At 47.0% G+C, this 12353-nt stretch overlaps 1 protein-coding gene across 1 annotated transcript in view; it reads right to left on the bottom strand.

Annotated features, from left to right (window-relative positions):
* Positions 1-12353, bottom strand: part of LRRC56 (leucine rich repeat containing 56) — a 134400-nt gene that overhangs the window by 93360 nt on the left and 28687 nt on the right. The gene's annotated exons all lie outside the window — the stretch shown is intronic.

Here is a 12353-nt window from a genome sequence, read left to right as displayed (position 1 = left end):
TGCCTATAAATACAACATTAAAATAAGGCTGTATATTCTAAAGTAATTTCTTCCAGTAGCTTCAAATCACTCATGACTGCATATAACATCTGCATTGATTAGAGACAAAGAAACCTTCACTCAGAGTGAAACACACCCCGTGCTGTGACTCAGCACAAAACTGATGTACAAATTAAACTTAACATAAACATTATTTTGATGTCTACAGTGCAGCATATGCCCTGAGGTAGACCTGTGCACAGGAGTGAAATTTACCCTTAATGCATACTGTAACCAAGAAGATGCATGTAACAAAACTGAATAAAGTAGGCTATGCTGCATTATACTCATGTTATTTATTGATCCTTTTAGGCCAAGAATGGCAAATGAGACTAGTGTTTTGGGGTCAAGATGGCTCACAGAGGTCTGATTTTTTCAGAAAGTGCTGAGAAGCCACCCTACGAAAAATGGGCACCTTTATCAAGGTGTTAATTTGGGCATCCAGAAATGAAAGTACCAACATTTTTTTTTTTAAATCTTGGCTGTAAGGCCTAATTTCACAAAGTGCTAAATAGTAGGTAGTGAATGCATTCCATGTTTTGCAAGGTCCCTGCCAGATATTCAGGTAAAGGCGCTATAGAATCTTATTTGCGATCCACACAGTAATGTTTCCTGCCACGCGCGCGTGATTGTGGGACCAGGAATCAGACCCTATCACACCTTATTGCCAATGCAGGGGTCACCTGACCCAGGCTCCCAGTCATGGAGGTGTATGAGGATAGAAGCCTACAGCTGACGGGGCTCCCAGCCACAGAGGCACATGGTGCTTCCCATCAGCTGCAGATTCCCAGGCTCAAGGGCGCACCTGGCCATACATTCAAATAGTGGCATGATAGGAACCAGCCACAAAGTTGTTATACATTTTTTGTGGAATAACTTTGTGGCTTATTCCTTGCTTTATCGTGCCATTAATTGATTGAATGTGTAACCGGGTCACAATTTAACACACAATTAACTTGTTAATTACATCTTATGTCTAACATGTTGCAGAGGCCCAAGAGATACTCAACAACCCCTTGCTGGATCAGTCTCATAATAACCAGAATCCACAGCAATCAATGCATCCATATTTTTTTATTTGGTTTTACACTATTACAGGTTGGTTTAAACCTTGCTGGCACTGACCAGTGTAATAACTGCCCTTTGTCCAGGTTAATCGTAAGGAAAAAGAGGGTGCTCTGAATCAAAATACAGGTACATTTCACTGCCTGAAACAAAAACACCTCAGAATCTGATCAGGAATTTGGACTACATGCTAGAGGATGTATGGCCAAAAGAGAAGCAAGCAAAAGCACAGAGTGAGTTACAGGTGACTGAAGCCAAGAAATTCTGTTGTTTTCTCCTGCCTGTGCTCAAGGAAATGATTTAGAATTTTCTTTGTAAATAAGCAAGGCTGCATTACACAAATACCTTACTACATCTCCACTTTCTTCTTCTAGCTGAAATAATCTACATCACCCAGAACAGGCTGAGTCCACAGAGGTAATAACATCAGGCGTGTTCCCTTTGCACTGCATTTGAGAAAAGGATATGGAAGTGGAAAGCCTATAAATGGTCCCCACGTATAGGATAATTTTTAAAATTATAAAGTTACATCATGCTTTGTTTATTTTCTTTTTTTATCTGGAGACCAACTTCAGTGGAAATGATTCACTGGATGGGAATGTGTGTGAGGCCATCCCTGTTTATGTGTTTTGGGCAAAAACCACAAGCACGTAGCATATATTTGGCACAGGGATGTGGCAATTATTGTATTCCCATTCCTCAGGTAAAGTTCAAATGTAGTGTAAGTGGGTGTGACTCCATCATCTTTAATGGGTTTGTGACTATATATATATATAGGCCAGGGTGGAAATTCAGCCAGAGTGTATCTAATCGCTGCTCCTTGCTAAGATGTAAGGTCTTACCGAGTGTTAAATAAACTGAATTTTTAAACAGTAGATTTAAGGGCGTTGTATCTAATCACATTTGTAGGCTTTGCTGTGCCCCTCCCTAGATTTTATTAGACACGGGAGATGAAGATGTGAGGTGGCAGCCTGAAACACATCACATGTACTCAGAACCTCAACACCCAGGTGGGAACCCTGACACTTGTCTCACACAGAAACAGTTCAGCTCCCACAGAGGAAGATCATTTGCTCCAATTACAAATTATTTTATCTCCAAAAATTCCTCACAGTAAGATACATTTAGCTGTGTTGTACCAATAGAGCCAACCCAACAGATGACACTGTTGTATGGCATGCTAGTCCAGGGCTAGAGAGTAAGATTAGCTCAATTAGCTTAGAAAATTCAACTCCTTTAGCCCTTCTGGTACTACTGTCAAGGTTTGGACACACAACACCTTTACACTGGAGTAATTTACATCACTTTAGTTCATCAGTATAAATTAAATCAGGAATTATAGTGGACAGAGGACCTGCTACTTCAGCATAGCTGCTTGCAGTTGGTGTTCTAAAAGAGCCTTTCCAAAAGTAGCAGAGGAAAAATTAATAGCCATTTTACTTACAGTGCTGGGATAGATCTGGGGCTACAATGCCAGAGTAGTTTTACCTCTGTTTTTTACCAGGGCAATTCCATATCACATGTATGTTATTTGTCTACATTGATGTAAAGTCTGATTGAACTGATGTAGATGTGCTGTGTCCAAACCTTTAATGAGAAAAGACTGTAGCAGATCAAAGAAGAAAGGGGCCCTACAAACTCACCAGATTACAAAGATCTGCAAAACAAAACAAAAAAAGGTTAAACTCCTTTCAGGGGTGTCTTGCCTCCCCTCTGCACAGCTGCCCCAGCCTCTATCCCCAGTGCACCACCATGGCTCTCTTAGGTGCTGTTACTGCTCCCCTCCCTTCTGCCCAGTATCCATTTAATGTTAGAATTGATACAGTTAGCATCAGTAGTGCCTGCTCAGATTTCAGATCAGAAAGCCCATTCAGATTTCCACTCTTGGCAGCATCCTGAGGGAAGTTTACACAAAGAACATCATTAGCCCATGGTGCTAAGCCAAGTGTGCAAAACCATGCAGAGGAAGCACAAAGGATGCTACAGGACTGAAGGTAGGATAAAGGGAACATACCGGGCTTCTGTGAGTATCCCTGTCTGTCTTATTTAATGTGCACTCATGAGTTCTAGTTTTTTTTATGAGACTCTTCAAAACACTTTAACTGTTTGGCTCCCAGTCCTTCCCTCCAGCTGCCAAGCTTCTTCTGTTTGGCAATGTTTCACTAAGGTTATAAACAGATGTCACATTTGTTGCAGGACTGGTGCCCCAATTTGTTCTGCAATGGAGAAGTCACAGGATTGGCCTGTCCACACATCATCCTTCAAAGTGAGTTTAAGAATGGTTGAATGCACCAACATCACTCCTCTGCCAGCAGGCTGCCAAAGAAAGCACACACATCCCATAATGCCTGGTGCTGGTCAAGAGTCCAGTTTCCCCCGGTTCTGCCACTGCTGAGTAAAGCACTCGCTGGTTGTTCAAATTGCGGGTGCGTCCAGGGGGAGTGTAGGGGTTCAGTTGCACCCCCTTTGATTCCTGCTCTACCCAGACTTTAAAACTAACTGCTTGGAGGGACTCACTTAGGGATTCAGTTGACTCAATGGCTCATTAATCAACATGATTCCTGCTGATATCTCTGAGAGATGTGCTCTAGCTGGAGAGGGAGAGAAAGCAGAGCGTCGCTGTCTTAAACCTGGACCTGGAGAAGGCGTACGATAGAGTGTCCCATCAGTTACTGTTCCAGACGCTGGAGCGGATGGGAGTCCCCTTGACCTTTGCCGGAGGGATCAGGACCCTCTAAACGGAAGTGAGCAGCGAAGTGCAGATCAATGGCTTCCAGAGCACCCAGACTGCGGTGGAGTTGGGGGTCCAACAGGACTGCCCACTCTCCCCGGTCCTGTTCATCTGCGTCATTGAGCCCCTGGCCCAGCGCCTGAGGCAGGACCCAGGGATCCACGGAGTCCACATCCCAGGAAGCGGCAACTGAGAGGCCAAGGTCCTGGCCTACATGGACGATTTGAACATCCTGTGCCGGAACATGGAGATGGTCAAGAGAGCCCTGGCACAGATGCATGTGTACGAGGCAGCGGCAGGAGCCAAGCTCAACGTGAGCAAGAGTGCCTGCCTGTCCATGGGCAAAGTCAGGGACCTGGAGTCCCTGGGGGTCTCTGTCCCCCGCGAGGGGGTCAGGATCCTGGGGATAGACTTCGACCCGGAGCTGAGCGGCAGGACAGCATGGGAGAAGACAGAGGCCAAGATGGGAAAAGGTCGCCCGGAAGACCCTGTACAAGGACAAGAGCGCCAGGGGCAGGGGCATTCCCATGCCAGACATCCTCCTGTTCCTGTAGGCCAAGTATGCAAGCATGATCTGCAAGACGGTGATGGATGCAAAAGCCAAAACCGCATGCCTTGCTCGTGAGGTACTTTGCAGGTCACATCCTAGACACTGGCGGGTATTCACCCCAACTAAACATAGACTGTGGATCATGGGTGCACTGTGGTTCTACGAGAACCTAAACCAGTGCCGCAGTGTGTACAGCCTGCAGAACGCAGGCCTGGCAACCATGAGAAGCCACAGGAAGTTCCAGGAGACAGTGAGACTGAAAGACACCACATCGCCCGTGGACCTGCTCCCAGGTGATGCATGCCAGGCCGTGTGGGAGCACATCCACCACAAGGAGCTGTGCAAAGATCACAAGGACCTGAACTGGCTCATAGCCCACCAAGCTCTACCAGTGAGGGCCTGGAGACATAGAGGGGGCAGTTGGGGAGACCCAGCTGCCCGTGGCCCAACTGCCACAGGGCCACCGAGACAATCAAGCACCTCCTCTGGCTCTGCACCTGTGCCAAGGAGGTATGGAAAGGGGTGAAACAGCTCTGTGAAGCGGTGACTGGCATCAGCCAGCTAACCAGCAAAGCAGCGCTGTATGGACACCTCGCCAAACATCAGGGGAGCCTGTCACCCCATTTCGACCAGTTTGCGTCCTGCATCGGAAGCACCTTGTGGAAGGTCAGGAACCTCCTGCTGTACAGACAAATGGGCATAGAGGTAGTGGGCTACATGAAAATGGTGCTGAGCGAACTCCAGACCTACTACCAGAAATCGGTAGCAGAGGACGGAGAAGACACAGCCAATGTCACCTGGCACAGAGACATGTGGCACAGGATCATACAACCCCTCCACCCCCCAAGTGAAGAGGGGGGCAAAGGCAGTGAAGAGAGGAAGGGACAAGTGGAATGGAGGACAGCGACAGTGACCCGCAGCAGCAGCAGGTCCTCCAGCGGGAGTTGGAGCGACAACGACGGAGAGGGCACTTGAACTGAGTAGGTGATCCCGCAAGCGGGGCAGGGGTGGAAAGGAAGTGTGGTCGGGTCTGAGGGACCAGGCTGGACTTAATTGTTTGGTGTGTGTTGCGCATGTTGCGGATATTGTAACGGTTTCGGGTGGCCAGCGGGCCTTTGTACGGATGCACGGGTACACGGGTGCGGCTTTTGTAACAGGAAAGGCTCCTCTCCCAGCCACGTGCACTGCCCACCTGCAGTATGGGCAAGCCAGCTCTTGCCTTTGTCATGGACAGCACAAGCAGTTCAATCTTTTCCCTGCATGTATGGCACAGGCACTCTGGTTCACTGGCTGCACATGTAGCACAAGCACTCAGTCCCATCTTGCTATGCTGTCCTGCCCCAGGAGTGAAGCTGGAGTACAGAGGAAGTAGAAGCTGGAGTATGGAGCCCAAAGAACCCAGCTGCCATGACAGGGGCAACAATGGGGTAGTGGAGAAAGGGCAATGGTGTTCAGGCAGGAACCTCTAGGCTGCATGTTAACCATTTAGGGGCCACATGCAACCTGTGGGCCCCCAGTTGGACAGCCTTGCTGTAGGGGAAATTCCTATTACACAGTCATTCTTCCTGAAACACCGGAGTCAAAAGGATCTCGCATGTCACAGCAAGAACTGCGTAGTCAGAAAAAGAGAAGAGATGAGGGCGGTACTTGATGACTATGTTAAAAAAATGAAAATTATACTGACCACTTATCAGTCTCTTTCCTCTGGATACTGTTGCATAACATAAGAACTTTGGGGCATTCAACAAATTAAAAGAGAAAATTTAATAAATCCATCTTTGCACAGTACACAGCCAACCTACTTAAAACCCCCCAGTGAGCAGTGCAATAGGATTGCACCCCTGAGATGGCCATGTCACCCCCTGGTGGCCAAGCACTTCCTACTCAGACTCCCTAGATACCCCTCCTTTTCTCCCACCTGCCCCACCTTGAAGCCATCAACTAATGTATAGAAAAGGAGACTGCCCCCAAGCCCCAGGGTGTTCCCTTGCCCTTCTTTTTGCCCTTCTTTTCACCACTCCTGGACCCTGCAGTTGAGAGCTAAGCGAGCCTTCCAGGCCCATCCAGACCAATGTTACTCATCATCACTTCATTAGGCCACTTCATGGCCAACATGTCCTTGTTGAGGTGTCCACTTTTCAACTTCAACCCCTCTTATCTATCTGGGTAGCTTCCAGCTTAGGTCCACTATGTTGACCCTGGCTTCTGTGCCCCAGACCCAATCTTACCCCTTGGACATTGGGTCCCTGACCCTTGTCTCTGCCCCTCTTGGGATGGAATAGCTCGTGCCCTGCCATGGCAGGCCCCAAGCCTCATGCCTTCCTGGCACGCCAGGACCTCTGATCCTGTTAGCACCTCGAGGCCAATCCATGGCAGGACTCAGATCAACTAAGCACCCCTTGGGCACCAATAGGACCTCCACATCTCCCCTTTTTAATCACATCCGGTCTTGATGGGTCTACCATGAACTGAAATATAAGCCTTCTGGCTGTAACAAAACTCTACGCTCATTGCCTATACTGAACTCTCTTTATCCTGCATCCTGACCCCCTGCAAGCCTTCTGCTCCTTGCCTGTAGTTCCCCATAGCAGCAATCTCCCTGATCTCAGGGCTGTCATGGCCCTCTGGTTACAGAACTCTTCAACCTTCCGCCTCCCAGAGCCTAATGCCCTCTTGGCTTAGGCTCTGGACTTATGTGTCTCCCGAGCCCTGTCTCCTTCCAGGCAGGTGTCCTATTAGCTGGCCTGACCACAGGGCTACTTATTAACCCCTGCCTTGCTGACTACCTTTGTTTCACAAAAGTTCTTCCCTTAAAGGGCCCCTTCCATTTCCTTGTAACAGGGTAAGAATTCCCTGTTACAGGCATTATTAACAAAAGTAAAGGTCCAGGACTCTGGAAATGATCTTAAGCTAAATCAGGGATGTATTTGATACAGCTGGAGATAGGAAGTGTGTATAAAAGTCGTACACAGCCACTTTGGCAGCTCTTCATTCAAAGGGCCAGTCAAGGCCTGGGACGGCTTTTGGCTTTCTTGAGACAGCCTCAAGGCTGTTCTAAACACTGGATGTGTCTACATGTGCATTAGATCTGGGAGCAGTTTACTCATGAGTAAACTACTCTTGAGTAAATGATCCTAGGCAGGAGTCTACATATATAGGAAAGCAGGAGCAGATTTGCTGCTAATGACAGCAAACCGCCCACACTTCCTTGGGACCTGCAATGGGCCTCTGCTGCCACCAGGGGGAGCTCTAGCACCCACACCCCTCCCCTTTGCTAGCCTAAGTGCTGGCAGGGAGCAGTGGGGCAGGAGACAGCTGTCTATTGGTCAGGGCTGGGACATTGCCCTTACTCCTGGGGCACTGTAAACTGCTGGGGCGGGGACAATATCCCCCTACCCTGATAGCAGGGAGCTCCCAGCCCTGGCTCCCTGACCAGGCAGGGGACTTGGAAAGATCTTCAGGGGAGGGACAAGTCCTAGCCCCCTGCGCCGATCCACTGGTGGGGCAGCTAGCAGTGAGCCCCCGGAGGGGCAGAGATTCACTTAATCTATAGCTGATAATTGATTGCTTCCCAGAACTGAATGTATTAGAACATTATAACTGAGAATTTAAAAAAATTCCAAGTCAGGAAATTCTCAGGTAAGGTGCCAACACCAAATTTCCTCTCTTCTCCATAAATAGGACATCTTTAATGTACCCACAGCATGGTGATACCTACTATTATAGTCTTAACCTTAATTTTCCCATATTTCACCTGTGGAGAGCAGCATACGCAGCCATCTCCCATTCTTCCCTCCAGTTCATGGTTAGAGGTTCATAGAATAATAGGAAAGTGAGGCTGGAAGGGACCTCACGAGGTCATCTAGTTCAGCCCTCTGCTCAAGACAAAACCATCCCTGTCTCAATCATCCAAGCCCAGTGTCACCCTAAAACTGCTCTTTAAAAAAGGTTAGCCAGGTCTCTTGCCCATGATGAAAAGGGATTTTCCTGGACTTACGTGGAGGTTAGGTACAGGTACTGGTGGCAGATTCTTGGATGGTAATGGAATCTTACATGAAAGCTTCTTTCCTCTCATCATTTAAGGTATGAGTCATGGAAACTGCTTGACAATCACAGGCCTGGACCATACCCTTCCTCTTCCCCCAGCAAATTAGTTTGCAGGCTTGGGACCTAAATACTTAATAGCAGCCTAGTGTTTTTTATATATATATTAAAGGCCTGATCCTGAAAAAATCCTTACAATGGATCCTGATGCCTCTGACTTAAAAGGGAATTTAGAAAACTTAGGATCTACTAAGAGGTGCTATACTGCATCCAAAGTCAGGTCCTACCTTTTCTATAGGAGGAATTAATTTCTCAGTTTCAACTGTCTAACTGTTTTGCCAGATGGGGTGGGAAACAGATGCACATTTTATCTCATTTTTTTTATTTTTATTTGTTTTAAGGATTTCCCTTCCTATAGGCTTGAATACCAAAAGGATCTTTCTTCTTACTTCTGTGTCGTACTTTTTTAACTTGTGTATCTACCAAGAGCTTGAGGTGGCAATGGCATCACACTGAGAAGACAAATTTGAAAACTCATAACAATTTTTAAAATTTTATATAGCCTAAGCTGACAGGAATGTATAAAAATAAAAATCTGATGTATGGAAAAAAGCAAGATTTTTGTCTGGATATTTTAACCCAACAGGTTGTTGGAACCATTGTGATAATCACCCTAATATGACTATTTAACAGCATTAAAAATAAGGGTAAAACACATCAAAGGAAAAGTCTGGAAACCAAAAAGGTCCTGAAGGAGGGGTTGTCTCCCCATAGTGTTAGTTATACAAGTTTCTACATCTATAGTAAGCAACAGAAAAAAAGAGTGAATTCCCTCCATTTTCTAAACCTTCAAGACACTGGTTGTTTTGTATGATTTTGCACTTGTTTGCTCCTTCTGTGGCTTCCTGTCAAATTTGTTTAGTTTAAAATGCAGAGGTAAACTCTCTGCCAAGGAAAAAAGGAAATGGGTTAGTCAGTTCAGTAAGAATCCAATCTGTAATTCCAGGACCCTTCAGTGTTTTCCCTACCCTCTGATGACAAGCACATACCACTTGAAATACACCCTGAACTCCACAGCAACATAACTGAACACCACTTCTGAACATGTGTTTGCCATCATACAGAGTAAAGTGCTGCTGCAATTTCTCAAGCAAGGTAGCAGAACAAGACCCATAACTATCTAGCCATGAAGAATGCTTCATTTCTGCTCCAAAGATCACACGCGCACACCCTGATCACGTCAGAAGTTCAGAGGACATTATTATTTTGGATGACATGAAATACATGGAAGATCATTTGACCTTGTGAAAGGGGCTTACTCTGCAAAGAAGGAGGCCTTATGTGGATGTCAAGAAGAACATAGTACCTGTGAAAACTGTAAATCAAATCAGTGACTCACACCAGATGCAATGTTACTTTCAATACAATCATACTTAGTAGGACATCTACAACATTGCCCTAACAAAACAAAGTGTGACCCTTTATTTCAATATATTTCCCACAGATAGCCTGCTTGCGGAACAAACAGAGAATACCTAGGGATTTTGTTACTTTAGTAACAACAGATAACAACACAGCAGCAGAAATAAAAGTAATAGGGAAAGTGGTGGGACATATGAACAGGTTGAGAAAAAAAGGAGTAACCAAACAAAAGCCTGTCAATACATATGAAGATAAAGCTATACAACAACAGAATAATATTGCTGCTAATATATGGAGCAGAGACTTGATAATTACCGCTTTGGCAAAACTATACACGTTTGACTCTCTGTGCCCATGAAGAGCAGGAAGATTGAAGTGAATGGCAAAGGTTGCAGATATGAAAATTGGAAAGAAACAAGAAAGACACCAGTAAATAAGTTCCTATAGAACAAGCGGTTAATGTGTGTAGCAAGAACGGAGGTATACAAAATGACAAAGCAGGCATTAGACTGGAAGTTGAAGGGGAAAAGATGCTGTGGAAGACTACAAACTTTGTGGAGCCAAACCACTAACAAAGATAAAAAGTGAGCTGGGGATCAGCTTCAAGGACAGAAAAGAAGGGGCAAAGGACTGCAATTTTGGAAAAGTTGTCTGTCTGTTTTACCACCACAGGACTTAAGGGGAAATAGGACAGAATAAGAAAATAATCAATTTGGGCAAAATTCACCCCTCTTTGTGGGCAACAAAATCTTTCAAAGGGACAAAGCAATAAAAATATGATACATATTTGAGAATCTTTAGTAACAGAACTTCTGCTGAAATCCTTTATCTGAAACAAATTTTCCATGAAGGATTTCACACAATTCAAGCTAAAACTAATAAGAGTATCAAAATTATGATTTATACACGACTTAAGAGGACAGGCTGAGGGAACTGGGTTTATTTAGTCTAGAGAAGAGAAGACTCAGGCAGGATTTAATAGCAGCCTTCAACTACCTGAAAGGGGGTTCAAAAGAGGATGGAGCTAGACGGTTTTCAGTGGTGGCAGATGACATAACAGGGAGCAATTGTCTCAAATTGCAGCAAGGGAAGTTTAGGTTAGATATTAATAGAGGTGCACTGATACATCAGTTCATATTGTATCAGCAACAATAAAAGCAAAAATGATGTTATCGGCAATTGGCTTTTTTTGGCTGATGTGGCCGATAATTTTACCTATAAATGCTACATGCACGTGCGCAGCTCACAGCTTGGAAAGCAACATCTGGCTGGTAAGTCTGTGGGGGGGAAAAGGGGAGGAAGGTGGGAAGGGACAGAGTGGGGCAAATAGAGGCCCCTGCAGTGAGGGAGAGAGTGGGATTGGGGCAGGGGCAGGTACTACCTAGCTGGGGCTGGGTGGGGTGCAGGACACAGCCACAGGAGGGGTGGATCCTGCTGCTAGTGCACCCTGGGGAAGGCACAGAGGGGAACGTGACCCCCAGATCTGTGTGCGGGGCAAGGGCGGGCTGCTACTGCGGGCTGGGGTTGGGGGCAGCACCAGGCTCTGCTTGGTGGGAGGGGTTGGGCCAGAGCTGCATGGTGGGCAGTAGTGGTGGTGATGGGAGGGGGAGCTATAGGAGGGCTAGGCTACAGCCACCTCAAGATTCCTCATAGCCCCCCCGACCACTCCCTCACAGCACCACCTCCTCCCACCCTGCGTGCAGCTCCAGCCCAGCCCCTGCTGAGAAGAGCCCAGTGCCGCTCCCAACCCCAGCCCACAGTGGCAGCCCACCCTCGTCCTACGCAAAGATCCAGGGCGCACTTGCCCCTCCATGCCTCCTCCAGGGTGCAGGAGCACCTGCAGCAGCAGGAGCCCCTCTGCCCCCCTGCTGTGTTCCTGGATGAGCTGCTTGTGGCTCTGTCCCACGCCCCACCCCACCCCAGCTGCTACTCCTGCCCCTGCCCCAGTCCCACTCCCTCCCTCACCATGGGGACCTCGATCTGCTCTCCCCCATCCCCTTCCCTCCCCCTGCCCCTTTTCCCCCACAGACTTACCAGACCGATGCTGATCTACAAGCTGCCGGGCTGCATATCATCAATTGGACCAGTATTGGCTGATATGGCTTTCATAGATTTCATAGATTGTAGAGTCAGAAGGGACCCAATGGATCATCATGTCTGACCCCCTTCCCCTGGCAGAAAAGAGACCCGAAGTCAGACGGCCCCAGCCAGGTGATTGTTAAGCCTCCTCTTGAAGACCTCCAAGTTAGGCAATAGCACCACCTTTCTTGGAAGCCCATTCCAGACTCTGGCCACCCTTATTGTAAAAAATTTCCTCCTAATATCTAACCTAAATCTACTCTCCACTAGTTTGCACCCATTATTCCTAGTTACTGCCTGGGGCGCTCTGGTAAACAGAGCATCCCCAATTCCGTGCTGTCCCCTGATAATTTTAGGGCTACAAGGTCACCCCTTAGCCGTCTTTTGTTTACGGTGAAGAGATCCAGATCTCTCAACCTCTCC

Source organism: Alligator mississippiensis, chromosome 2, assembly GCF_030867095.1.
Source record: "Alligator mississippiensis isolate rAllMis1 chromosome 2, rAllMis1, whole genome shotgun sequence".
Lineage (NCBI taxonomy): Eukaryota > Metazoa > Chordata > Crocodylia > Alligatoridae > Alligator > Alligator mississippiensis.
This window is presented reverse-complemented; position numbering and strand designations above follow the sequence as displayed.